Source organism: Carcharodon carcharias, chromosome 10, assembly GCF_017639515.1.
Source record: "Carcharodon carcharias isolate sCarCar2 chromosome 10, sCarCar2.pri, whole genome shotgun sequence".
NCBI lineage: Eukaryota > Metazoa > Chordata > Chondrichthyes > Lamniformes > Lamnidae > Carcharodon > Carcharodon carcharias.
In genome coordinates, this window is record NC_054476.1 from 128,946,156 (window position 1) to 128,958,493 (window position 12,338).

The window sequence follows — 12,338 nt, forward strand, 5'->3', positions numbered from 1 at the left end:
CAGACGACTTGCCAGCTGGTCAATAACATTCGCAAGACAGCTATAAGTGACATGGAACTTGATAGATGAACATTGACACAGCTTCCCAATAAGAAAGAAAGACTTGCATATATATTGTGCTTTTCATGACCCCAGGCGTCTCAAAGTGCTTTACAGCCAATGAGGTACTTTTGAAATGTAGTCACTGTTATATCATAGGAAACACAGCAGCCAATATGTGCACAACAAAATCCCACAAACACCAGTCTGTTTTTTCACGATGTTGATTATGGGATAAATATTGGCCAGGACCCTAGGGATGACTCCCCTGCTCTTCTTTAAAATAATGCCATGGGATCTTTTACATCCACCTCGGGATGCAGATGGGGCCTTGATTTAATATCTTATCTGAAAGACAACCCTTCCAGCAGTGAAGCACTCTTCCTGTACTTCACTGAAGTACCAGCTTTGATTTTTGTACTCAAGCCCTGGAATGGGACTTGAATCCAGAACCTTGTGACTCAGAGGTGACAGTGCTACCAAACTGAACCACACTGACATTCTGGACAAAGCTTGCCAAGAATGAATCTTTGAAAAAAAATTAAACGTTCATCTGATGGGAGAGGGTTCAGAGGAAAAGCATGAGCACGGTGTAGTCTTCACTTTAAGGAACTTTCTGCTTGCTAAGATAGAGAATATAACGATGAAAGACCAATTCTTTAGAAAGCTTGACACTGTTGTTAGCAATATCCCTAGATCAGAACATTTTTACCTCTTTGGGGATCTCAAAACAAGAGTGAGTGCAAACCATGAGGGCGGGGCCTTCCTGCCTCGGACAACTGGGCTTGGGAAAGGTAAATGAAAATGGACAGAGACTACTTGAGCTTTGCAGCTACCATGGGCTTTGTCAACTAACATTTTCTCGTACCATATCTTCATATATCATTGAATTCTCCTGAATGAAAGAATTTAAGCTGATGAGTGGGAGTGAAAATGTAAGTGATAATGGGTGAGATCAAGGTTGTAGCAGATGAACACTGACCATGGTCATGTTCCAAGTACTCAGAGGTGCAATTGAGTTCCATGCCTTCTCTCTCATCATCACCCTATCACTAATCATCATAATCAATAAATAAGAATCTCCTTCTCTTCTGCACTCTCATCATCATCTTATACTTCTATTCCTCATTCATTTGAATGAGAATTCAGTGCTACATCATTTCCCTTCATTTGACATGCAACACACTTTGTTGCAGCTTTCTTCTGTCAAGACACAGTTAATGTTTTCCCCTTTGCTGCTTCTCATCTAGGTCAGACTCATTAAAATTGCGTTCTTCTGCCTTCTTGAAAAACACTTCTCCCCATTTTGGCAGCCTCTATCAGTGGAATACAATTTTTAAGAGTGGCAGAAAATCACACATGGATCACCCAATACCTGACAGTCAGCTCATTGAACCAACAACTTTCATACTTACTGCTTTTCCAGCCTGTTGTTGCATTCTTCAACCAGACTTGGCTTTTTAAAAGCTGCACTCTAATTTACAATTGCCCTCAGCGCTGTACATTTGCTTTTTTGTTGAATTTGCGGCAATAGATATGCAAATGAACTTAGCTTGCATATCATATTGGATTCAATACTCCATAGGGTCGGGGACATAACTGATTATTTGGAATTTAGGACTGTTTCTTTGGTGTCAGCTCATTCCTAAGGGTATTAGATTTACCTGGATCTCCGCTCAGGTATATCGGATATGCCTTGGTGCAATGAATATCACAAGTTTTTTGGGTTGGAGCACAATTGTAAAGGAATCTGCCTGATCATTTTTCTGTCAATTGAAATGGAAGAAAAATTGGGCAATTTCCTTTTTGGAGTTGTGTTCTGACTTGCACAGTTTTCAGATATTGGTACATCTGGGCTTATTCCAGGAAAATCTTCCCTTTAGAACTTACATTTACTGCTTCAGGGCAAAACTATTGAATTATTGAAAATTTTGCGTTTGGCTGATTTGGGTGTAATGGATATTCCACCACATAATATATTCTAGGCCTGAGAGAAATTGGAACAATAGTCTATAATTCAGCACCATTAGTTGACCCTGTTTCGGCTTGTAGAAAGCAAGGTTGATGTAAACTATTAAACAAAAAACACAGACAAATATGCCCATAGTCCATGAAATTTGTCAAAAATTAAATTACAGGTTGTGCAGCTGTTTATTTTTACGAGAGTTTAGGGAGTTGGATAATATTCTCGGTATTGTTATTGGAAGAAATATAGTATTTTGTTAATCCTTCACACCTCTCTTGTTCCATGATTAAATTCCTTGGAATCTGGTTTTTGAACAGCAATTTCATCACAAAAATCTAGTCCTGAAATTCTACACAATCTCTGATAGCAAGATGTAACTTTTTTCCTATGTAATGTGCATCTATCTACAACATCAGAATATATATATTTTAAAAATACTCTTCTCACAGGTGAACATACACTTAAAGCTGCTGAGATTTCTGGTCACAATCCATCCTTTCCATTTTCATCTTCAATCAAGGCAGCTGACGTCCCCTGCCAGCTCTGAATGTAAGAAGTTACTTAGGCACTATGAATGTGAAAATTTTGTTAATTCATTTGTGAAATATGCAATTGGAGGAGGAAACACCTGAACGTCAATACGGTACAGGCCATTTTATTGATGAGAAACTGAAAGTACTGGTAAACACAGTAATAAAATAACAAGAACACAATGAGAGAACTGTCAGGAATATTACATTTGTCTCTAAAACAGCAGTCTGATATTCAGTAGACGTGTTCCTAAAGTCAATGGAATTTCCATTGCAGATGACACCCACGTTGTCTGTACAAGTCTTAGTGCAGACTATCATTGCTCCACTCCATCCTCTTGAGGGAATCGTAATACATATTTTAATGTTGAACTTTCTCACCTTACTCAAATCACCTTCCAATATTGTATATGAAGAGCAAGTGTCTGCTCAGTATGAGCTTGGCCATCAAGCTGTTCATCAAGATGATTAAAGCCAATCAATGACCTGAACAAAGGCATATATTAAAGGGTGTTGCTTTCTTCAAAGACTTTTTCTTAGCAATCTATAAACATCTGACACCCATTTTGTCAGGAAGTATCACTTCCTCTGGCTGTGAAGCGAGAGAGTTAAAAGATACAGACACAAGGGCTTGAATTTTACCAGAAGGGAGGAAGCCCCAATGTTGCATCTCAAATTGAGTTGAGTGGCTGCTTGGGCAGAAGGCAGGACATGAAAGCAGATTTTGCCACTTGCATTCAATTAATCGCCAACAGGTGTAGGAGCTGACCAACAACCAGTGATGGGCAGGAGGATGCCCTGTAACCATCCTCTTTAAGTTTTGTTAATTATGTTCTCTCTTTCTATCCCAGCTATATCAATATTTTTTTAAAGATCATCTTCTAATGAAGTGTCAAGTTGTTGCCTTCTTTAGTAAAAACTGAGATGGTGCAGTTATTCAATCCTGCTACCATTACCTGCGAGTCTATCTTGCTCATTCTTTAGTGGCCCTATCCCCACTTCAAATTTCTTTTTGTTATTTATGTTTATAGAACATTTTATTTTTTTTTATGTTCCTTGATAATTTGATTTTATAATTTTTCTTTGTCTTCCGAGTGCTTTTTAAAAACTTCTCTCCCACATTTCTCATATTCCGTTTTGTCCTATTCTCCTTTAGTATCTAACTACTTCTGATATATCTTTTTCTCCAGATTAAATATTTCTTTTATTCATCCTTGGTGACCTACAATTAGGTTGGTTGCTTTTGGCTTCTGGTGGAATACATTTCTTTTGAACTCAATTGAATACCCTTTTCAAGATTTCCCACTGTTTTCCGGTTTTTCAGGATATTCTCCCACTTTACCTTCTTTAGTTCCAGCCTCAATTTCTCATAACTTGCTCTTTTCTGGTCTATTACCTTTAGTCTTTGCTCGAATTATGTCACATTCAGCCCTAATTTTGAACGTTACTATGATGTTATCACTGCTTTCCCATCTTTACTTCTCTGATCTCTGCTGGTTTATTACGCATTGCAAGATCAAGGAGTAATTATTTTCTTGATCGTTATATTATGTACTGAGTCTGAAATGAGTCCTGTATACATTTAAAAATTCAATTCTATTTTCTCCTTTTGCTGCTTCTTCCTACCAGTTTATTTGTGGACAGATGACATCTTCCATATTTATTGTTCTATGCCTGCTATTCAACTCAAGAGATTTGCACAAATTATTCCTCCTCTAATTTTCTTCCATTGTTTGGTGTTCTATAGTATACCTCTATTAGGGTGATGAACTCCTTATTTTTTAACTAATAAAAAGAAATGCACTGTGCTGGAGTAGGTTATCATTAACCAGAAACTGAACTGGACCAGCTATATAAATACTGTGGTTACAAGTGTAGGACAGAGGCTGGGAATTCTGCAAAGGGTAACTCAGCTTCTGACTCCCCACAGTCTGTCCACCATCTACAAGGCACAAATCAGGAGTGTGATTGATTACTCTCCACTTGCCTGGATGAGTGCAACTCCAACAACACTCAATGAGCTCAACACCATTCAGGACAAAGCGGCCCAGTTGATTGGCACCCCATCCACCCACCACCTTAAATATTCAGGCTATCCACCACCAACGCACAATGGCAGCAGTGTGTACCATCTACTAGATGCACAGTGCAACTCACCAAGGCTTCTTTGATAGCAAATCTGAGGCCTCTATTACTTAGAAGGACAAAGGCAGCAGATGCATGAGAGCACGACCACCTGGAGGTTCTCCTCCAAGTCATACATCATCCTGACTTGGAATTATATTGCAGTTCCTTCACTATCGCTGGGTCAAAATCCTGGATTCTCCCTTCCTAACAGCATGTGGGTATTCCTACACCACATAGACTGCAGTGATTGAAGAAGGTGGTGCACCACCACTTTCTCAAGGGCAATTAGGGACAGGCAATAAATGCTGGCCACCCAGCGACTCTCATATCTTATGAACAAACAAAAAAAAGGTACTGGGAGTTGTGGTTGAAGAGATCTGACCTGGGGAGGGTTGAGGAATATTACAATAGCAGGTGCATGGGCTCCAAGGTTTTTGCTGCACTTGAGGTGGAGAAGGTGGTAAAGGGAAGAGACCTTAGATATTCATAGTGCGGGGCTCATGTCCAGAAGGTAGTAGGAACAAACAGCTTTGGAGGTCAATGCCAGGATTTAAGTCCCGAGGGCCTAAATACATTGCTGCAGTAGTTCAAAGATCTGAGAGAAGTGGTCAAGAGCTCAACACTCCAGAAAGCCTAGCGAAGTATAGAAAATGCAAGGGTGAAATTAAAAATGGAATTTGGAAAGCAGAAAGAGGGCAAAATATTGGCAAGTAAACTCAAGCAAAACCTACAGTTGTTTTATAAATACATAGGGCTGAATTTCACTGTTGGCGTCGGTGGGCCTGGAAGCGGACATATAATCTGCTCCCGGGCTGGATTGCATTTCCAATGCGATTTCATGCTGGGTGGCCAATTAAGGGCTGCCTATCATGAAACACGTCTTCTCAATGATCGGGAGGACCTGGCGGGGGTGAGAGCCTGTCAGGCGCCAGGTCCAATGGCAACCCAGTGGGGGATTTAAAAGCAGCAGAGTCAGCTCCCAGAAGGTTGCCAGGGGGCACTTTGTAGCTTTGTAGCTGTTTGATGAAACATTTTTTTTGAGCAGCAATGGCATTTGCACCTGCTGCCAGGCATGATGGCAAGTCCTGTGGGCACTTAGCACCCCAGTTCTCGGATGAGTGCCTGGGAATCCTCATGAAGGAGGTCAATGCCAAGCAGGACGTCCTTATCCACAGGGATGGCAAGAGGAAGCCATCGCATCTGACCAAGAAAGCATGGGCAGAGGTGGCAGCCCAGGTTAGCTTCCATGATGTTGCACGGTGCGGTGCCGCAAAAGGTTCAACAATCTGCTGTGCTCGACAATGGTGATTACCGAGCTAGTATGGATCTGTGTGGAGAAGTGTTAATGGCCAGCCATCCCCCCCCCCGTAGTGCCCAGGCATGTAAGAATATAAGTGCCAACTGTTGGCAGTGAGCTCTGGCTGATTGGCCTGATTTCTGTGCAGGTTGAGGGCCATGACTTGGCTGTGCCCTGCAAGTGCCCTCAGACAGGGTTGGCCAGGCTGCAATGGAGCTGCAGGTAGAGAGTGGACTGATCAATGCTCTTCTGTCCTTTCAGGCGAAGAGATGCCATTACAACATCAAGAGGTCAAGGACAATCAGAAGCCCCCCAAACCTGCTCATATTGACAAGGAATAAGATGGATGCCTTAGAGACGGAGTGCCGGTGCCCAGTTCTTTCCACCGGTCGTGAAGAAACAAGGGTATCTGACAAAGGTAGGAGTGCAGTGCACAGATGTGTGAGTGTCAGAGTGTGTAAATATTGTTGTGTTGTCTCCATCTGTACTTTAAACCCCAAACCTGCAGTCTCCATTATTCATTGAAAGATGATGGCACCATGATGCAGATCTCCATTGTCTCACCGGCCAACCTAGCATGCACGGTGACATTATGATTACTAATACTAATGATATGCCATTTTTGTCCCCTAGAATTGCCATCCAGCAAATGATTGCAGGACCCCGATGAGTCACCCCTGACACCGGGGAACCAGTGGTTGTCAGATGCACCTGCATCACACCCCCTTCTGCATCAGGTACTAGTGCAGATACCAGCATCCCGATGGCCATTAGATCGTTGGCTACAATGTTGGTGCACAGCAGTGATAGCATGGCACACTCACCTGAAGAGCAGGCGGAGACAGAGAGCATCCAGTGCGCTGGTTGTAGGAGAACTGCTGGAGACCAGGACCATGCTGAGTCCGAGGCAGATGACGAAACTTTGGCATTGTCCATTAGGTGGCAGATGCTGGATGCCCAGTGGGATGCGTGGGAGGATCTGGCAGAGAGTCCTAATGGTTTGCGTGCCATGATCTCTATCATGGAGGAGTCCATGCAGAGCATAAGTACTGCGTTGAGCCTCAGCATCGATCACCCTGCCTCCCCCATTGAGAGAGTGTGACAGTCATGGAAAGGCAACTCCAGGAATATATTCAGAGGTCTCTGGGGTTGCACTCGGACCTGCAGGCCTTCACAGAGGCAATGACCTTAGAAGGTCACTGCCAATGTGTGATATAGATGGGGCGCCGAGTATCTCTGCTAGGTGTTCGTCCATCAATGGTGAGCAGTGAGGCCCAGACTGACCCCATGTTGGCATACAAGCTGCTTGTCATCTCTGCAGGCTCCTCTCAGGATGCTCTGGATGACGGCATAAACTTCTCTGCCCCTCTCCCAGTGACTGTGGCATCTGATGAGGCTGCGATGACTTAGGAGTACCCAGCCAAGGCGCTAGACTCTCCCTCCCAGGCAGGGCCTGTACAGGCTCCACTGGCCAGAGGACGAATGCTGTGGTCATCAAGACCAACAGTTTGTGGAGAGCACAGCATGCAACGACTATCAGAGGCACATGCTCCAGACCGTCTTGTAGTGCTCCCCCTGAACAGTCAAGGCATTTGTATCTCATCTTCAGCAGACCAGTGGTCCTCTCTATCACCACTCTTGTGAAGACATAATTCCAATTATACCTCTGCTGTGCTTCTGTCCTTGGGTGCAGGAGAGGTGTGATAAGCTGCCTTTTCAATGGATAGCCCTCGTCACCCAGCAGCCATCCATCCAGTCAAGCTGGAGCTATGGACAGCCTTGGCATCTGTGAGTATTGGAGGATGAATGCATCATGGGAGCTGCTAGGGTACCTTGCGCAGACTTGCAGAATCTGTGCCTTGCGGTCACAAAATATCTGCACGTTCATGGGGCAGGATCTTCTGATCGGCGGGCAGGGGCAGCGTCATGTAAAATGATGCAGGATGACGTTGGGTGGAACTCCCGACGTCACTCCACGTCATTTCCACTTTCAGGTCGGTGGGGGCGCAGCCGAGTCAGCTGCGTGCCCACCGACCTGTCAACAGCCTATTGAGACCTTTGAGAAACTAATTAAAATCATTAATGGACCTGCCCATTCAACCTTAAGGTTGGTGGGCAGGCCAGGAGCCCTGGTGGGCTTCAGAAAAAGCACAAAACCTCATCCATGGGCAGGATGAAGTTTTATGAAGGTATTTAAATTTTTAATAAAGGTTTCAGTTAAAGTTATGGACATGTCCCAATTCATGGATGCACAAAAGAGCGCACACCCGGCTGAGGAAATGCCCCCCCGCTTGCATAGGGAGCGCATAGCACTTCCTGGCGGACGACACAGTGGAAAAGCCTGCCCACATAAAATGGCGGCACACCCGCGATTGGGGGCGCCGATCAGAGGCATGCCCCCCCCGCGCACGCTCCTGCACTTCCCCCCCCAACGGGGGGAAAATTTTCCCATGGTTTGGAAGCCCTTCCTGTTCATGAAGGCACCTAGCTCACCCGCTGGCACCTTGATGACCACATGTGTGTAATCGATGGCTCCCTGGATGCGGGGAAACCTAGCAATTGCAGCGAAACCTCTGGCTCGCTCAGCCTGGCTGGCCTTGTCTGTATGGGACACTCCATACAGATCCCCCACTGACACCTGGAAAGAGGCAGAGGCATAAAAGTCGAGGGCCACTGTGACCTTCAGAGGCACTGGCATGGGGTGGTCACCCACGCAGTTGGGTGTGATCTCTGGCCCAATCACCTGACATATGGAGACCACATTCTCCCTGGAGAAGCGGAATCTCCTTTGGCATTGCACCTGGGATATGTTGAGGTAGCTGCATTGCTGCCTGTACAACCTGGAAGCAGGATAATGGTGTCTTCTGTGACCCCTTCTGCCTTGGACTCCCTGCTTGCTCTGCATTCCCCCCCCCCCCCCATGCCTGTGCCTCTCCTCCTACTGGTTGCTCCCTTGGAGGCTGCCTATGGACACCTGACCTCCTCCCCCTTCTGCCCCTCTCTTCCTCTTCAGAGGAGGTGCCACCTGTGGAGTACACCAAGTCCCGTTACCAGAGAAACAGAAGGTTGTCTGGTTACTGGAAGGATCCACATCATATAAATCCTCCAGGGGCCTTGGAGACATCAATGACTCTTGAAATGAAGGTTTGCAATGCAAAGACTGAAACTCAAATCAGAAATAAAATTGTCAAGTTTCAGTAAACAATCAGCAGCAAGCTATCTCCAAAACTCCTCACTACTCACAATGCCAATGCTCCAGACCTTTTGTATCCTGCCCTTGGATGGCAATTCATTAAAAATGGGCAATCCACTTGCCCGTTTTGTCCGTGCGCTAAGCGCAAAATTGCATGCACAATGTACAGTCATGGACAATAGGCTTTTTAATGGCCTTAATTGGCCCTTTAATTGTTGGTGGGCACGGCTCTGACTCCCGCATGTGCCTGCCAACCTCAATATTGCTCGTGTGCACGATGACATCAGGACGCATGCCCAATGTCATTTCACACAATTTCATGTGTGTTCGGGTCAGGTGCCTGCCCGCCCCATCAATGAAAATTTCTGGCCATAAAGAACAAAAGGAAAATTAAGGAAAGAGTAGGACTGATTGGAAACCAAAAAGATAACTTGGGTGTGAAGGTAGAAGACATAGGCATGGTTCTTAATTAATACTTTGTTTCTGTTTTAACTAAAGAGAAGGATGAAGCAGATATTGCTGTTAAGGAGGAAAAGTGTAAAATATTGAATGAGTTGGCATATGATGCAGGAAATATTAGGTGTTTGGCATTCTTACAATGGAATAAACCAAAAGTCTGTAAGGGAAGCAAGGGAGGGAATAGTGGAGACTCTGACCATTATTTTCCAATCCTTCTGGGTCACAGTTATAACAGTGGATGACTGCTAACATTGTACTGCTGTTTAAAAAGGAAGAGATAGCCTGTGTAATTATAGGCCGGTCAGCCTAACCTCATAAGTGGCAATTTGTTGAAAAAAAATTCTGAGGGACACAGATCAATCAATTAGTTAGCAGGGATTTATTTGAGAACGGTCATGTTTGATAATTTGATTGCATTTTTTGAGGAGGTAACAAGGAAGATCAATGAGGGTAGCACGTTTGATGTAGTCTAAATTGACAAGGTCCCATGTAGCAGATCAGTAAGGTAGAAGCCCATGGCATTCAAGGGCAAATGGCAAGTTGGATCCAACATTGGCAAGAAGCAAAGGGTAATAGTCAATAGGTGCTTTTGTGACTCAAGGCTGTTTCTATTGGGGTTCCACAGGGCTCACTACTAGGTCCCTTGCTGTTCATGGTATATATCAATGAGTTATACACATATAGGGGACATGATTAAGAAGTTTGCAGGTGACATGGAAATTGTTTTTGTGGTTGATAGTGAAGAAGAAAGCTGTAGACTGCAGGAAGATATCAATGGATTAGTCAGGGGGGCAGAAAAGTGGTAAATGGAATTCAATCTGGAGAAGTGTGAGGTAATGCATTTGGGGAGGACAAAGCAGGCAAGGGAGTACATGGTGGAGATGGTGCTGGCCATTAGTAGGGCAGCCATTATTGAGGCCTAGCAAATGGCAGGATTGAAACTATCGAAGACGAAGGCATCCTCATACACAAACCTGCTTCTCATGTTCAATTTCCTTCTCTTCTGATTCACAAGCCTCAGATGGTGCAAGGATGAACCTCTTATGTCCCCAGCTCCCTGAATGCCAAACTTAACCCTGTACCTTGTTCCTTTCAGATACCCAAGACATGCAAACTGGCCAGGTAGTGGAGGAATACCAAAAAGAAAGTGATGGTGAAGATACTGTCACAGTTGCCAGCTCAGATACTGACACACTGCATACCTTAGAGGATAGATTAGAGGTGGGAGCTACAGCTGGTGAGAGACTGGGCAAGAGTTGACTGCAGTTAGAGTGGGTGGCAAACATAGTATAGGTACTAGCTTGCCAGAGGACATGGTCATGCAGAGGTTCCATTGCAGAAGGCTGAGATGTGGCCTTCTATTAGGCAGAGTAATGCAGAATGCTGATGGTGATGGGCAACAAAATGCTTGCTGCATTGGAAAATCTGCCAGGAACCCTATTGTCAGTGTCAGGGAGCATGGAAGAGTCCAATTTGACACATGGCTTTATGCAGTTCTTGGAGCCCACCATTCCAGCATGGAAGTGGTGGCCAACTCCATTCACACACTTGTGGACCCAATCATGATGCAGTGTTTGATGGCCTAAATCGTAGCTTCCATTGCAGCACAAGTAACAACCGCTCAACATCTGAGTACTGCAGTGAAAGCTCAAAAAGTTGTCATGGAAGGTTAACTTGATGCCATGCAAGCTCAGACTGCTGCCAGAATGATTATGGATTACAGCATGCAAAGTTGCTTGCAAGGTGGCACAGCAGACCAGCAACTGTTTTCCAACAAATTACTAGAAGTGCTGAGGCTCCACTCCGAGCAGTGGCAGTGGCTCTGTGGAGCATGAACCTGCTGTCCTCTCTTGAGAAGACAACATTCATCTTTCCATTCTATCAGTGCTCTTGCTGTGGCGAGTCAGCCAGTCAGTTCAGACTGCTGCTGCTCATACCGAGATGTTAAAGTCCACAGCCAAACCTTCTAGACCCATAGTTGCTCAAGGTCATCCTCCAAGATCATCTGAAGTCTTCTGTACTGCAATCAACCACCTTCCACCAATCATTCTGTCATCACTCCGGTAGCATTGCCTCAGAGCACTGGGGCAGAAAAAGGTGCATGGAAGACAGGCACTGAGGGAGCGCAGAGGATGATTAGTTGACTTTCTTATGCAGCATGCATGATGTCATTTATAAATCTGATTTGTAATGTTTATTTTGTGATGGTCAGTGATGGGATGTCAAGGTGTGAGACCGTTGGTGAATGAGGAATCGGGGTTAGGGTTACAGGTATTGCATTTAGATGAATTTTTTACAGGCAGCCCAGCTAGAAAGGGAGCTGCCTCCTCCCTTCTTCTTTACCTTGTTCCTCTGCATTCTCCTCTTCTGCTCCACAGCTTGATATATACCTGATGGCAAGGGCTATCCCCTCATGATGGCAAGGTTGTGCAGCGTTCTCCAGGGAACCACTAATCTTGGTACATTGAATACTACAGGCTCCAAAAGAAAAAGAATTTGGCTGGAATTTTATTGGCACACCATGAATCCCGCAGCTGAGGTTAAATGTGGCTCTCAAGCCTGAGCAGACAAATGGTGGGACCGCAAAAGGCTTTTTAAGATGGCAGCCAATTAAAAGGCTGCTGTCCCATTAAGGATGGCGACTATTTTGATATGTAAGCGTTTACACGGGGTTCAGGGATTGTCTAGTCTCCCAAAAGTGCTTCTAGTGTCCATAGTCTTTTTAAC